Consider the following 12,416-nt stretch of genomic DNA (forward strand, 5'->3'; position numbering starts at 1 on the left):
GGGCTGCAAAGGGCGAATGATGAAGATGAAAGTTTGCCCAGAGACTCGCCGGTTGGAGACAGAAGGTTCGGGCAGAACCAGGAGGGGAATGAAGACATGCCAGCGCGGCCTTAGCTCACAGTGGAGGCCGCAGGGGGAAATCATTCGTGGGACATAGGCACCGGCCTAGCGGAGGGACATTCCAGGGCAAGAATCCACAGGCCCAGCAGCGTGACCCAGGGGCTGAGGGACGATCCAGGGAGAGAGGCCCTCCAGCGCACGCCGAGTACTGCCTGACTGGCTCTCGGGGACTCCCAGAGATCTCCAGCCTCGGATCTTTGCCTCTGTTCCTAGGTGAAGCTTCGCCCACTGCAGGGTCTGGCTCCGTGGGGACCAGGCCGATGGCCTTTCGCCTTTGTCCCCACCCCCTCCCCAGGGGACCGGTTTCTTCGGAGGTCGGAAGGATCAGAAGCTCTCCGCTCAGGAACACTCCAATTCCGCTGATCGTTTCCAGGCTCTGCACTTTCTCGCCGGCCCAGAAATCCTGAAGACAGGACCAGGAAAGGGAAACGCTCATTTGCCCCTCACGTTCTGCGTTGTCCTTCAGTAGCAGCTCTGGTCTTGTCCCTTAAGCGTACCATGCGCTCGCGCCTGGGCGCAGGAACAGCCCTTGGTTGGCTGGGGCCCTCCGACAGACGCGGGGGCTAACTGGCTGGCCGGGCTGGGCCACTCTGGGCCTCAGTTTCCTCCTGTGTAAGATGAAGGTCCCTTCCCGCTCTAGTCTTTGCAGCCTCCGAGCTCCCGCTTCAAAGGGGGGACGAAGAACTGTGGGTGGGGCCTCAGCCGTCCCGTCTGCATCTTCGACCCGTTTACTGAAAGCTAGCTGGTCAAGGGTCACCGATTCGAGTCATAGTAAGAGAACCCAGCCCCTCCCAAGGCTACGGTCAGTGGTCTCAGGAAAACCCAAAGGGAGAAGGTGCGGTCCTGGGTCATCCTGGGGGCGGGGCTACAAGGGTGGGCGGGGCCAATAGGTAGAAGGAGGGCCTGGGGTGGGAGGAGCCGAAGGGCAGCGGAGGTGATGGGAAGGGGGCGGGCCAGAGCTCAAGGAGGGGAAAGAACTCGGAGGATCGTGGATCTAGACTAGACTCCCGGCTGAAGAACTGCGGCCCAGAAACGTGAAATGACCTGTCACACAAAATGGGACGCATCTCTGTCAGGCGGAGGAAGCCCTGTCCGTGTCCGTGTGTATCTGGCTGGCTGTGAGCCCACATCCTGTCATGGGGTGCCTGAGTGTGTGTGCCTGGGCACCCCCCCCCCCCGGTGTGTGGGTGTGTGTGTGCCCTGCCGGTGCATGGCCACATGCCTGCGAGCAGCAGATGACAATATTCACTGCGTCTCGCCAGCTCGGCACACCCCTCACGACTCTCCACCCTTGTGTGGGCGTGGCTGTCTGCCCAATTTCTCCCTAACCCCACGGGACGCCAGCCTGGGAGAGGAGCAGCCCCCTGAGCTGCTAAAGACCCCTCATCACCAGCTGGACCTACGGGGCAGGGAGCTGGTGTTGGGGAGAGGGCAGATCCGCTCAGGGAGCCCAGGAACCTCTGGCCTCACTGCCTCATCACCTGGCATTCAAGGCCCGCTGCCATCTCTATCTTCCGTGGTTCTGAGTATTTTGTGCCCCACCTGGACCTCGTTCTCTGGGCTCTGAGTCTTTGTTGAGGTATCTCTGTGCCCAGGATGCTCCTCCCTCTCCCTTTTTTGGCGCCTCCAGGAAGCCTGCCCTGATGGCCCAGGTTGGCAATGAACTCTCACTGTCCACTGGCCTGGAGGCTTCAGACCCTCTTCTCTGCCCTTTGGGAAAATCTGGACAGTTTGTGCTTCTCTGGTCCTGCAGCATTTCTTCTGTTCAGTAGTATGGTCAGGGCCTGCCGGACCTGTGGTCTCCTTCTTTCGGAACCCAAAGATGTGGTTGCTCTGGGCCTTGGGAGGTGAGTTCATCAGGGGTGGAGGTGGGAGTGGGGGGGTGTGGAAGGACCTTCTCTTGGGAACCCCCCCCCATTTCTGTTCTCCTCTCTCCTCTTTCCAAAGTCGTTCTCCTTGGCCAAGAAAACAGAAGAAAGTGAGAGGGGGTCACTCCATTCTCAGTACTCCACCCACCCAGCTGTTCTGGCCCTTCCTCCACCTTCCACTTTCCCCCAAATATTGCATTAGAACATTTTTCATATTAAGCCTTAGTTTCTCTCTCCAGGTTCAGGTAATTCTGAGCTTTGGCAGCACCCTGCCCCCCACCCCCTCCACTACTTTATGTAGTTCAAGGGGTTCGAAACCCCTCCACTGGGGATGAGGCTCTGTGGGCCTCCTTGCTGGCTGCCTAGTCCTTTTGGGCTTCAGACAAGCTGAGCCTCCCCGGACCCCAGGTTGAGCTTTGGTCAGGGCCAGAGGCAGGCAGGGCTCCCTGGTGAGCAGCCTGGGTGAAGCCCAGGCAAACTCCCCCTTGCTGGGACAGTCCAACGAGGAGCCTTCCTAAGCAGGGCAGGGGAAGTTCTCAGGTGAATGGGAGCTAGAGCAGCTTTCTCTGTTCTCTTGGGAACAGGAGAGAGCTGTGAGGAGCTTCCCAGGATCGGCTTCAGGGCAGACACTGTCTCCTGGTATGACCCTCCTACCATTTCCCCAGCTCCTCACCGTGCATTCGAGGCAATTCACTTTCCAGGAGCCCCAGGAGGCAGATCCCACCCTTGCCAGCCCCACCCCTGGGACCAGAGGAGGGCCTGTCTGTGGGCATCGGTCTGTGGGCGTGGGGCAGGCCCGTCCAAGGATTTCTCTGAAGCTTCTGTGAGAAGCTCACACCCAAGCAGACCCTGGAGCCCAGGGCTCCTCTCACACAACATTCCACACGTTTTGCAGATGAATGGAGCTGGACATCGGCCGCTTGGTCATTGGTGACATGAACACGCTGGCAGCTGGGGGGTTGTGGGTACCCCACAGCACACGAGCTTCTTGGCCCACAGGGCAAAACCTATTTTTACCCCCTAGTTCATTAATTTTCCCACCTTCAGCACCTTGGCGTCTCTGTCTTTATTGAGCAATGCTGGTAATCCTGAGAAGCAGCGAGTGTGTTGGAAAGAACACTGACCTGAAAAGAACAGACAACCTACTGCCTGGGCCCATGGCTGCCACTCACTAGGCCTCAGTTTCCTCATCTGTAAAATGGCTCTGTGGCTCTGGGTACAGGTATATCCAAATTATTTCTCAGTGACATCACTCGGTCCTGTAGAGAGGGGCGTCCATCAGGATCCCCCTCCCCAACAGTTGATTCCCTCTCATGCCAGATGATGAAATCACAGGAGGGAAGAGGCAGGAATGGGGCCCACAATGCCTTTAGGTCCGAAAGGGCAAAGACGCGTCTGCCTTCCTGAAGCATGAAGCTCAGTAAGGTGAAGGGGCAGCTCTTGTTGCCACGACCCTGGCAGGCCTTCAAAAAGCAATCTGCCCTCTTTAGGGGGTGAATTGGGGCAGGAGACAGCTTGGAGAGGAGGTAAGAAAACAGCTGGGCATTCCTCACTGGTTACTGCAGGTGGACAGGCCAGGGTGCCTAGCTGCGCGAGTGACCTAGGGCATGGGGGCTGCCCCCAGGAGGAGAAGCATGGGAACACTGTAAGGAGAGAAGGGGCCGTGGGGCCAGGCAGCGCTGGAGGGTGAGTGGTCTGGGCCCCAAGTGTCCCCCACATGTAAGAGCGTTCTTCTCCCCTCTGTGCGTAGCCACGTGGTTGCTGTGTAGAGCAGTGGGGGCGTGCTCCCCACCACACCCCCTCCTGCAAGAAGCCAGTCCAAGGAAGGAAGGAAGCCGGTTGTCTGGAGGCTGCCGGAGGGCCATCAAGTGCTGCCGCAGCCAGATTAAAGAGTAATTGGGAAACGTTTAACAGCAACAACAAAAGACTCAGTCCAACCTAGATAATGTTAATTTGTGGTTTTCTGCTTCAATGTGTGTGGCCTGCCCGGATCCCCTTCTATTTCAGTCTGACCCTACTGGGCTGGGTAGGGACTCTGAAGAGAGAAAGGAAGGCTCCCGGGGCACCTCATTCCTGGGGCTTTGAGTGCACTGTCCCCAGGGGGCGGGTTTGGGGCATTTCTGTCCTGCTTTACAAATACCTTTTTTGTAGAGCCTGGGCGATATCAACCAGGCTCAATGGCATTGTAACAAGCACACCAGATGGGGGCTCAAGAGCAGTAGGAATAGACTCGGGCTCCTCCTGGGGGCCACACTGCTGCGGACTGGACCCAACATGGTTTCTCTCTCTCCTCTCTCCTTTTCAGTTTTCTCCGGGTATTGTCTTCCCATTAGCAGGTAAGCTCCCTGGGGTCAGGGATGTCTTTGTGTGTATTTGTATGTGTATTGCCAGAGCTTAGCACAGTGCTTGGCAATTATAAGGGCTCAATAAAGGCTTGTAGACTGACTAACTGACCCACTCCACCAGTATGAGTTGGAATTGAGAATGTGGCCCCAGTGCAGCTGCTGAACTATTTTTACAAATGAGAAAACTGAGCAGCTAGCAAGCGTCTGAGGCAGGATTTGAACTCGGGTGTTTCTGGTTACAAGGTCAGCAATTAGTTCTCCGCACTTTGCTGCCTTCTGAAATGCCTGTGCTCGCCTAGAGCAAACGCTTGACCCCGGGTGCCCCCAATGCTGGGTTTGTGGGTTAACTCTTGTGCGTCTGACCTTGGCAGCAAGAAAGGATGCTCCTTCTGGACGTCAGCATTGTCACTGCTGCTTGGGGGTCCTCAGAAGGCTTGAGCACCTACAAAGAAGGGGCAGAGGAAGGGAGCTTGTGGGGGAGGGCAGTGACTTGGCAAAGTCTCACGGCTGGGTCCAGGACCTGAGGTCTCTCGCTGTAGGCCAGGTCCTGCCCCAGCCGCAGCTGGCATCTGTTCGAAGTTAGAGAAACTCTCAGCTGAGGCAGAGAAAGCAAAGGCTAAAAGCAGACCAAACAAGAGTTGGAAAGCCAGGCTGGGCCTGGTGCCAGAGGGTTTGCAGGATGGGGGTGAGAGCTTGAGAAGCTCTCTGATGATCGTAGGTCCAAGCTGGGGGAGCCTGCTGGGATGCAGAGAAGGGCAGGGAACTGGCACGGGGTGTGCTGTGTGTCCTGAACTCCTGGGGAGCCCAGACAGGCCCCTTCACTGGAGTAGGCACACACATACACATGCAAACACACACACACCACATGCACACACACACCCTTGCTAAGCCATGGGCAGTCCGCTCTACCCCTGGGACCCCATGAACAATCAGCAGGAATGTATTCTCTTTGGCCAAGAGCCATCTGGCTGCTCACGAATTTTCTAAGGGGAAGGTGGGAGCTCCCTGGATGGGACGGTAAGTGGCTCACCTACAGCTAGATTCGATCTCACCAAACTGGGGCAAAGGACTTGTGTTCCCTCAGCCTGGGAATATGGAGTTCCTGGGAATCATTGCTCGGAGTCCCTGGGCTCAGGCAGAAAGGGCGTGCCCAGGAGCCAAGAGCCCGAGGTACTAGGCCTGGCTTTGCCCCCGGTCTGTCTTGTGACCTGGGGCCTCTCATGACTTTGTGCCTCAGTTTCTACTTCTATAAAATGAAGGGGCTGCCATGAGTCATTGAGTCTGACGTGAGCCCTCTGTCAGCTCCCCTTCCTTCATGCAGAGCCGCTGTCTTCAGGCTTCCATCTGAAAGGGTCCCAGGATGGCCAGATTACTCCGTGTAGGTGTCTGCTGTATCTGAGTGATAAAAGTCAGTATTTCAGACCCTGCATTATTCCGCAGCTGAGCCCTGAGGGTGATTCGGGCAGAGACCACAGAACCAGGGACCGGGAGCTCAGTGTCATTTCCCCTCCGATCAGTCACAGGCTGAGTAAAGACAACTCAGCAGATGGATGAGCAGACCCCCTACGGCTCCCAGCATCCCAAGGAGGGCCCTGCTGAGAAGGTTGAGATAGCCGGGGAACCGAGTCGGTCCTTCCTGCCGGCCTCCGCCAAGGGGAGGAGAGCCCTGGCTGGAAGGGGGCCCTGCCATCCCCTAAAGTCACCGGTGTCTAATGCCAATGCTCTTGGACAGCCTTTGGCCACCAACAGAGAGAGGTAAGGGCTGTGTTCACTGCACACTCACATCAGCCTGGTATGTCCAGTGTTGAAGCTGTGATTGTCCTCAGTTTACAGAGGGGAAACTGAGGCTCACCCTGGGTCAAACAGCAAGAAGCCGTACTGGATTCATATTCAACTCAGTTGTGGTGAAAAGGACTGGAATTCCCCTGGATCGATCACAAGGAATTCTACTGGTCTCTCTGAGACGCTTTTCCTGATTCCCATTACTGGAAATCCCACTCCTCACCCCCCAAAAGGGCTTTGTAGGCATTTAAATCAACCAACAGGCATTGGCTATCTCCTGTGTGACCAGCATTGTGCTAGATGCAAAGATAAAAATGCCTTCAGGGTGGTTACAGTGTCTCAGGGGGGCCAGCAGAGGCCCACCTAAGCACCTGCAGAAGAGACACACGGTAAACACAAGGTGCTTAGATACAAGTGAGCAAAGAGCTACCAGGAGGGATTTCATGGATGGTCAAGGTGGGAGTGACCACAGTAAGGAGGAGTGAATTCTGAGCATGGCACACGGCAGGTGCTAACCAGGGTTTAGCGAGGGAACAGAGAGGAGGCCCAGAGAGAAGAGGGTGCAGGAGCAGGGTGGTGATTAGCAAGGCTGGGAAGATGGTCAGGGTCAAAAGTAAAGGGCTTTAAAAAGGCAGTCAGAGACTTTATATTTTGTCCTCAAGGCTATAGAAAGCCTACATGGCCCAGCTTCTGGCCTGCTCCTCCAACTCTGTACTTGTTCTTGAGGGTCAGATCCCCAGAAGATTCAAGTTTACTGCTGTGGGGCCATGCTTCTCTAGCTCATGAGCCCCCACCAGTGTGCTTCTCATTAACAGTCAGCCAGGAGATAAAATTTCCTCTTAGCAAAGAGATAGACTAAGTGGCATAGTGGTTACAAAATATTCCTCTACGTCCTCACCCCCAAAACATTTGGGGCACATTCTTTTTTTAAATTCTTTTTTATTTTTGGCTTGAATACTAAAACTTACATATATAAAAAATAAAGAAAAGGGAACAAATTATAAACTTAAATATTAAAACAAATATAAAATTAAAAAAAAGAAAAAATGTCATGTGCACAGCAGAACATGAGAAAGGATTAAAAATACAAAGCAATAAATTTCCATTTCAAGAAAGCCCATATTAAATACTGCACATTGTGTTAGAAGCTGTCCATCTCTTCTTTGCTTCCTTACAGGTTTTCTTTTGTTCTCTGCCATACCCTTTTTACTTTGTGCTTTTTCTCCCTCCCTCCTCTCCAGCCCAGGCTGCAATTAAACATTGATATATTTATATATAAATATCGATGTATACATACATACACATATATAAACATATACTTTCCCTAAGAGATTCTACTCCTAATCTTTGTTTTTGTTTGTGCATATCTCTTATTTCCTAGTCCTCCTGACTCCTCCTTACTTTTACCTGCTACCTTGCCCTCCAATTACTTAGCCTACACTCCCCAATAATCCCTCCCTTGCCCTCCCTTTCCCATAAATCTAAACCCCCTTTTATAGGCCCCTTTGTTGTACTCCTTCCTCCTCCCCCACAATGATCCCTCTCCCTTGTCCTCTCCCCACTCTCTGACCCCTTAATGTGTTGTTTCTCTCTAGGCACGCTCTTTCACAAATAGATACCACATACATGGGAAGAGTGGGTACACGCTTAGGTTACAGTGACAATGAGGCACAAATATCGGTGATGCGTGTAGCCCAGGTAACTCCAGCCTTTGTATCTATGGTTCCTCTGTGTCCTTTTCTCTCTTGGTGGGGCACCACCCCCTTGGATTCTGCGTCCCTGCTGGGTGAGGGGCTCCACTGGGCTCCGAGGGTCTTCTCCTCTGTGCAGCTTGCCTCTTAACTGTCAGGACTAGCACTGTCCTGAGTTCACAAACAGCTCTTTTCTCTGCTGGCGTTGGTCCCTTTCCTTAAAGCTGCTTCCAGCCTTGCATGACTGCTTTCTGGGCCAACAAGAAGAGGTCAGATATCCCCGCTGCAAGGGCCGGGCTCCTCCAGCTGACCCTGCTGTGGACTGGCCTTCCCTTCTGGCTGCTCTCCTGCTTGTCAGCGTCCTTCCTAAAATGAATGGGGCTTCCCAGAACTGAGCACGTTCCCCAGCCGGTCAGGGAGTGTGACTTCAGTGACTCTTCTGCTTCTGGCCTCTCTTTCCACCCACTGCCCCTTCCTCTTTCCCCGTCTCTACCCTCCCCCCAGCGTCCACTCCCAAGCTCTTGAGCCTGGCTAAGTGGGGGCCAGTCCCAGCATCTGCTGGTCCCAGCCCACAGGCTCCCCTGTCCCACCTGTGCTCAGAGGCTCTGCAGCAGTGTGTTTGCTTAGGGTCCCTGGAGGCCACAGCTCCAGTGGCTCTTCCAAGGCTGGGACAGTGGAGCCTGAGCTCTGGCAAGTGTGAGGGGAGTCAGGAGGGCTCCAGGGGAGCACCAGCCAGGCCGAGCCTGGACAGGCCCCTTCTTTTTCCAGGGGCGCTGCAGGGAGATGATGTCTTTGGCCTCAAAATCTGCCTCTGTTGGGTGGAGCGGTCACCTCCAGGACGTCAGAGGCACCTGGAAGTCCTGCCATCTGGTTTGTAACAAGATCTGTCTCCGACAGGGTCTCCTTTGTACAGGGGCTGGTGTTCCTTGGGCCCAGTCCCTTCCCAGGCTGCTGGTTTGGGCCTTGGGCAGAGAACGCTTCTTCTCTGTTTGCTGGGTCCGGATCTCTAGGCCAGTCAGGAGCATTTGTCCTGACCCATGCCCATTGCCTGCCCTGCATTCCTGCTCACTGACCCCTGCCTCACAGTGGCTGCTGGGGTGAGAAACACTGGGATACCACCTTTCTGGCCTTGATCTGACCCTTTCCTTCCTGGAGAGGGCTCTCAAAGACAGCTGGGGAGATCCGGCTGTTACAGGCCTGTCCCAGGACCAGGGGACCTCACTCAGCTCCTTCCTGGTACAGAGGACCCTGGAGAGCTCAGGCCAGTGTCCACTCTCCCATGAGCCTGGACCAGAGTCCGTGTGGTCTCTGGAACTGAGGGTGCAGGATACCAGATGGGCGGGCAGCAGTGCCCCAGGCTTGACCAGCTCGACTCAAGCACTCACCAGTCACCTCCTATGTGCCATTCTGGGTGCTGGGGTGCAGAGCCACAACATCCCTGCCTTCAGGGGGCCTCTCTTTTACTGGAGGTGGGGCTGGACACAGAGATTAGTCAATAGATAAGAGACAAAGTCTGGAAAAGTGAATGTGAGTGCTGAGAGAACTCAGGCCTGGGGGCCTCAGGAAGCACCCCAGGGGGGGCAGGATTTGACAAAGGAGGAGGTGAAAAGGGAAGGCACTCCAGCTTCCAGACCAGAGAGGCAAAGGCCTGGAGGTGGTAGATGGAACTTGAAGCCTGGGGAGCAGCACAGAGGCCAGACTGGCCGGAATGTCAAGGAGTTGGGGAGACTGGTCTGGAAAGAGGAGGAGGCAGAGTCTGGAGGGCCTTAAACTCCAGGCCAGGAGTCACAGGGAGTCAGGGAAGCCTCTTGTGCAGAGGCATGCCTGGGGCAGGCCAAGATTGGGGGAAGCTTAGCACCCTGCCTGGCACGTAGTAGGCATTCAGTAACTGTAGACTGACTGAGTGGAGGTGGGATTAGAGAAGGGAGTGTCTGGAGGCAGGCAGGCCAGGAGGCCAGCAGAGATTCGAGGGAGGGGATGAGGGCTCAGCCCAGCCTGTGTGTAGAAAGAAGGGGGAGGTTGGGAGACGTGGGCTGGTGGGAGAAGGGACTCTGCAGCAGCCGATGGACTGGCTGTGAGGGGTGAGGGACGGGGAGGAGGACGGGATGTGCGAAGGCTGTAAACCTTGGCGACTGGGCGGCTGGAGGGGCCCGGACGGGAACAGGGAGATTAGGAGGGGAGCAGGTGTGGGTGGGGGACAGGGTGGGAAGGGTGGCCCCTCCTGCCACACTCTGAGCGGGCCGTGGGTGGCAATGGGGGGGCACTGCCTTTCCCACACCGGGCACCTCGAACAGATGTGCTAGGAAGCAGGCCTCTCGCTCTTGGCCCAAATGCCCCAGTCCCAGGCCTAGTCATGATCATGTAAACAGCCATTTGCCCATTTCCCTCCAGCGATGGGGCCCCTGGAGACAGACCAGAGGCGGGGACCAGCCCCCCTTTCTCAGCAGGGCTCTGGGGCATCAGCAGCCTGCAGACAGAGAAGCTGACCAGTCCCTTCTGTTGCACATTCGAGGACTCAGGCCATCCTGGCGTTTTACAGGCTGCAGGAGGTTTGAGAGGCCGGCTCTTTTCAAAGCCGTTTCCTGCGGCTGCCCAGGTCAGCTGATGCTCCTGGTGCGCCAGTTAACCTTGCTCACCCTTGGTCCATCCTTCATGGGGAAGGGAGGCCCCTTGGTGGGAGAGTTACCATTCCTTAAGGGCCAGCACTGAAGTAGCCCCTTCAGAAGCCCCCCAAATAGGCAGAGTGGTCCTGAGAATATTCACTCTCACACCTACGATACTGGACAAACTTCTTCCTTTTAAAAACTAATTCATTTATTTTTAGTTTTCAACATTGTTCTCCCCTCCTTCCCCCCGCCTGCATTCCCTCCTCCCCTTTCCTCCTCCCCCTCCTCCTCTCCTCTCCTTCTTCCCGCTCCCCCTTTTCCCTCCTCGCCCTTTCCTTCCTCCCCCTCCTCTCCTCCCCTTCTTCCCCCTTCCCCTTTCCCTCCTCCCCGGCCTCGTTCTGTCCCCCTCCTTCCCCATCTGGCTATCCCTGTGAGTTCTCCACATTCCAGGGCTGGGGGAGGGGGGCGGGGGGAGGTGTCCTGCTGCCTTCTCTGGGGACACATTCCTATCGCATCTGGTTTTGTCCTTGTGTCTCCAGAGGCCAGCCCAGCACCTGGCCTGCAGTAGGTGCCTGAAAGTGTTTGCTGAACTGAATTACGTTGCTGACATCCTTGTCCCAGTTTTGAGGCTTGCTAAGCACTTCACAAATGCTTCTCCGGTGATCCTGTCTGACACCTGGGCACACAGCCCAGGGCTGGGTAGAGCATTAGAGGAAGCCTGGAGGGAGGGGGGCTGGGCCATCCCCCCACCTCGTGGCAGGGGGACAGGGGATAGAGACTCTCTGAACCCAAAGAAGGGGGAGAGGGCAGGCTGAAGGGGGGTGTGGCCTCTGGCCTCTGCCCTGAGGCCTGGGGACCCTTCCTTCTCTGAATCGTGTTTTCAAAGGCACAAAGATGAAATACAGAGGATTAGAAAGGAAGTCAACTGTTCTGAATAAAGAAGCCCTTTTTTCTTCCTCAAATTCATGGACCCCCAGAAATCTCCCCACAGCTCGAGGGTCTGTGGAGCCCAGGCTGAGACCCCTGGTGTCCAGCCATGGCCTCTTGGCCTGATCTCAGGACAATCACATCGGTTCTGGGGATAATACAGTGTGAGGGCTTTGCATCCTCACAGGGCTCTGGAAACCTCTGCTCTTGTGGCCACTCTGTGTGAGGACAGAGCAAGGCAGCTGAGCACTGACCCTGCCAGCCAGCTCCTGGGCCCACCCTGGGCTGGAGCGGAACTCAGCTGGAAAGTCAGCCCAAGTCTGAGGCCAGGTCACAGCTGCAGGAACAGAAGAATCCTGTTCCCAGCCGCCGCAGGCCTCCCAGAGCTTTGGAAAATCTTGCCTCAGACAGAAGGGCTTTCTTTTCCGGTGGAAAATCACTCAGCACTGCCCTGTCTCTTCTGGTGGCCGGCCTGGCAAGGCCGTGGGCTCTCCCCAGCCTGCCAGGCTGGGCCTTCTCTGTGACCCTCCCCAGCCCTTCCCAGAAGGTCCCTCGTGCCCCATGAGGAGGAACAAAGCCAAGAGGCCCCAGGGCCTCACAGCCCCCCTCTAGATTTCCACTCCACCCCCACTGAGCCTGGCAGCTTCCCTGATGATCCTGGTGTGGGCACCTCAGCTTTCCAGGCTCTGATTCTGTTTCCTCATCTGTCTAGTGAGGACTTCGGTTTAGTCGTCTCTAAGGTAGGAAGCTGCAGGGTCCCTGGGCTGGCTGTCCCTGGGGACCTTGCTCAAAGCTGACCCACAAGGTCTGATTCTATGCCTTCTCTGTACGTAGTCCTGTTCACACAGAACAAGAGAACACAATGGAGAAGTCTTTGGGAGGGAGAGAGCGGATCAGTGGATCCTGGGTTCTAATCCTGCCTCTGACCCTCCTGCTTTCTTCTCAGACAATCCCCTGGCACTGAGGGGTTTGGTGGGCTCCTACCTGAGGCCCACCCAAAGCTGGGACACTGGCCCATGGAGGGGGAATTGTGGCATCGAGCTGTGGTCCCTCTCTGAGTGACTGGGGGGGAAGCCC

At 55.9% G+C, this 12,416-nt stretch overlaps 1 long non-coding RNA gene across 1 annotated transcript; it reads left to right on the plus strand.

Annotated features, from left to right (window-relative positions):
• Positions 1–1,096: 1,096 nt before the first annotated feature.
• On the plus strand, positions 1,097–7,808 carry LOC110193070 (uncharacterized). The gene is made up of 6 exons (XR_013483339.1): positions 1,097–1,967; positions 2,573–3,210; positions 3,309–3,514; positions 3,739–4,324; positions 5,774–6,088; positions 7,711–7,808. It is a non-coding gene; the product is annotated as an uncharacterized LOC110193070 (long non-coding RNA).
• The last annotated feature ends 4,608 nt before the right edge of the window (positions 7,809–12,416 follow it).

The sequence above is a fragment of the Phascolarctos cinereus genome, unplaced genomic scaffold (genome assembly GCF_003287225.1).
Source record: "Phascolarctos cinereus isolate Bilbo 61053 unplaced genomic scaffold, phaCin_HiC Scaffold_7;HRSCAF=346, whole genome shotgun sequence".
Classification (NCBI taxonomy): Eukaryota; Metazoa; Chordata; class Mammalia; order Diprotodontia; family Phascolarctidae; genus Phascolarctos; species Phascolarctos cinereus.